This window comes from Malus domestica, chromosome 15 (genome assembly GCF_042453785.1).
Source record: "Malus domestica chromosome 15, GDT2T_hap1".
NCBI classification, from domain to species: domain Eukaryota; kingdom Viridiplantae; phylum Streptophyta; class Magnoliopsida; order Rosales; family Rosaceae; genus Malus; species Malus domestica.
Genome location: NC_091675.1, coordinates 27004283 through 27007966, shown reverse-complemented (window position 1 = coordinate 27007966; position 3684 = coordinate 27004283). Strand labels below are relative to the sequence as shown.

General features: G+C 40.4%; 1 long non-coding RNA gene across 1 annotated transcript; it reads right to left on the bottom strand.

Annotated features, from left to right (window-relative positions):
- Nucleotides 1-744: 744 nt before the first annotated feature.
- LOC139192410 (uncharacterized) lies at nucleotides 745-3044 on the bottom strand. The gene is made up of 4 exons (XR_011576554.1): nucleotides 2811-3044; nucleotides 2497-2633; nucleotides 1819-1877; nucleotides 745-999 (listed from the first exon to the last, which is right to left on the bottom strand). It is a non-coding gene; the product is annotated as an uncharacterized lncRNA (long non-coding RNA).
- Nucleotides 3045-3684: the final 640 nt, after the last annotated feature.

Below are 3684 nucleotides of genomic sequence, written 5' to 3'. Positions count from 1 at the left end.
TCCATGCTAGCACATAAGTCGGAGTCACATATAGTGACCTGTACGACTTACTCGTCAATTTTTCCAAGTGATATGTTAAGGAAGACTGATGGGTAACAACTGATTCCAGGGACAATTCATACCTCTATGTCCCATCCGTCCACATGAACACATTCACTGATTCCCACACTCTCCAAAGTGTCTAATATTATACCTATGGCACAAAGGTACATTTCCCTTACTCGAGTCACCTTGTCTTTAAGATCTGGGATCACCCGTAAATTTATCACTTCGCCTCGAACCAGTGGCACTAAAACCTCAGCTGGGAAAATTAGCTCTAATTTCACTTCCTTTGAAGCTCTGAGTCCTTCGACGTCCTTGATATGACGAATCTTTAACTTTATCGTCTTATTCTTATTCTCATTCCTTTCTTATTCCTCTTTACTCTCGCCGATCATATTCTCAAAGTCCTCAAAGCCCAACAACATCTCGTAAACTCCTGGTAAAAAGTACAATGGATTGTGGTCGTCAAAGAACGCCAATTCTTCTTATTATCCAGCCAAAAACGACAGAACACCTCGACCGGATTAGCAACAACATCCAAATGGAAACAAGGCAAGTCTGTATTCAAATTTAACTTATATCCAGTTTCAAAAGTTCCTTTAGATAATAGACTGAATCATAGTGACAATAATTTCCCCAAAACTACTATATCAGGGAAATTAGGCTTATTCGAACTACGTGGCTCGCTACGAGGCGGTATAGTTCTGACAGAAGACACTAGGAAATTCTCAAGATGTCCAGAATTGCAACCTAGGCTCTGATACCAACTGACACACCCCGTCCCGAAGGAGGGCGTGCTGGCCGTCACGTGAGAGTGACGTAACCATTTACACAGTTCGGAAGCTTTAAAGAATATAATTACTAAGATAACACACCCGAGGGTGAGTCCTACTTTTGTGAATTCTGTCAGAACACCGTTGGATTCCTCGTGGCCACCAAAGCTCTGCCATCTAGGACCTGGAGGGGCGCAAAACAAAATTGAGTGGGTCAGTAAAACAAAGTTTTTCGAAAACATTTCATTTAAAACATTTCTAACCCCTCACCGTAAAACCTGTATACTTTCCCAGAAAAAAAATATATATATATATAAAACCATATGAAATCTCAAAACTTAAATCCCAAATCTTTAACATTTTTCAAGAAAAATATGCCATGCCATAAATCAAAATATAAATCAGGTGAAATAAGGAATCAATCGGAGACCCTGCAGTTGGTCCTATACGATTAATTCAATAGCTCAATATCCCACTAAGCCGGAGTCACCACAGTGACCTATACGGCCCTACTCTGCACATCACTCGGAACTACGTAAGGTAGTCTATACGATGAAAGGTGTAAAAATACGCTCTAGTGCTTCTCTCATCAATCATCAGCGTGCATAACTAAGGTCACCCACTAGTCGGAATCATGCCTAGTGATCTGTACGACTAGCATGTCGGAACCCTCACATGGTCTGTACGACATCCACCTACTTGGATCCAAGGCGAGCGTGCGGTGTGGTGAATAAAATAAGCACTAACACCTAGGGTGCAGGTATGAGCTTAAACATCTTATCAACAATCAATTAAATGAATAATGAACTCACCTGACTTACCTGTGCCTCCACCGCACCATGCAACATGTATGCATCATATATCAATCATATAACTCATACGCAATTCACATTTTTCAAATAATTCTATGCATGGCATTTTTAAAACATATTTTCATATAAATTCATTTTCTGGGAAAAATCAATAGTATAAAGGTAGTACAAAAACAAAACTGCCCACTCACCTGGAGTTCGCCCAACAACTTCCTAGCACCGTACATCAAGGCGTCATGAAGATTAGCGCCTAGAACAATAATTAAATCCAACCTCAGAAATCATGCCGATAGAATACATAACTTATATAAGACACGTCTCTACGTAGTTCGATCCGGATGATCTGCAACTCAAATTTCAAATCCGTAACTTCCAGAGGTCCACAATATACCTCTAGGACAACATCCTAAAATTTCATTACCATCCAACGGTCGGATCTCCGTCAATTTCCAAAACTAAGTGACGGTTAACATTCTATTTTATGAACTTGCAACTTCAATTCCGGAAGATCCGTAACTTGGATTCCCAATCCGTAAGTTCCTATAATCCTCAAATATTACGTATTACAACGTATCAAAGTTTGATGACGATCCAACGGTCGGATCGTCAATTCACATTTTCACCTAACCATGAATCGTAACCAACTTAGGTTCAATTATTCAATTTACGTCCATCAATTATCAAAACTGAACCTAGAACCTTAATCACATGCTAATAATGACATTGGCGGGCCATTGGCCACGCACCGCCGCGCGGGCCGCCGCGGGTGGCGGTTGGCCGCCCCCGGCTCGCCGGAAAATTCAACTATTTCCAAAAATTACCAAAATTTGCAGATTTGAAGATCTCAATGAGTAGAACAACTTTCATACCTGTGGCCAAGGCCAATTTGGCCTGGAAGTGCTTCAATTTCACCAAAACCGTGAAGAACCCTAGAATTTGGTGTTTCCAATTCGACCTTCAAACTTGTTCCAACGCCTCTACTACCTCTTGGGCTTTGTTCTAGGTCCTAAAGGAATGCTAATGATGTTAGTAATTGAAAGAAAACATTTCAAAATTTCAAGAATTTAAACAAAAGGGGTCGCGGCACCCGTGTGGGTGTTCTTCGCGAAATCACAACGAAATTCAATGATTCTTGGGGTGAAACGTAAAGAGGGAAGGCCTATATGTTGATTGGGAGTGGTACCTTGATCCAATTCGTCGGAAAATTGGACGAAACGGCGAAAACCCGCCGATTTGGAAGCTTGGGTCGCGCGGGTCAAAGGTGACCCATTCCTCCTGTTCCCCCGTGCACCACTCTCCCTCCTTTCCCTCCTTTCCTTCCCCTGGTTGGTCAGTTTCTTCCTCTCTCTTCTTCTGATTCGCTCGCATCTTCTTCTTCTCCGATTGGGCATTTCTGCCCAGTCTCTTCTTCTTTTCTGTTTTCTGTTTCTTCTTCTCATACACATACACACACCAAAAACCTTTCCCTCATCCCAGCCATCCATTTCATTCATCATTAAATCTGGGCCGTCATTTTCATAAAAGAATTTCTATATTTTACTAAAATTATAATTCCTTAAAATCCCAACTTCAAACTTTAATAACTTCTTCGATATAACTCCAAATCACGAACTGTCTGCGCCCATGCGTCCGTAACGACGAGTACTACCAGGATATGCCAAGGAAACAAATCTTAGATGGCACGACATGGTGATTAACCTTGAATAATGCACGTACCTTCAAAGGGCATTTTTGTAAAATCCTTTATCAAAACTTTAAAAATTCTTAAAATTAGGGACGGGCTGTCACATTTACCACCTTTATTTTAAGAATTATTTCAATCCTTGGAGTAAAACTCAAATTTTAGTTTTTAAATTTACCCCAACTTGCTCTAACCCTTAGGACAAATATGAGTTAAAACTCAAAACTCATTTTGGGCCAAATTTAGCCCAGAATTCCCTTCTGGGTTAGTGAGACCGGCCCACCATATATGTACTTATTTTTAGTTTTATATTTTCAATCCTTGGAGTAAAACTCAAATTTTAGTTTTTAAATTTACCCCAACTTGCTCTAACCCT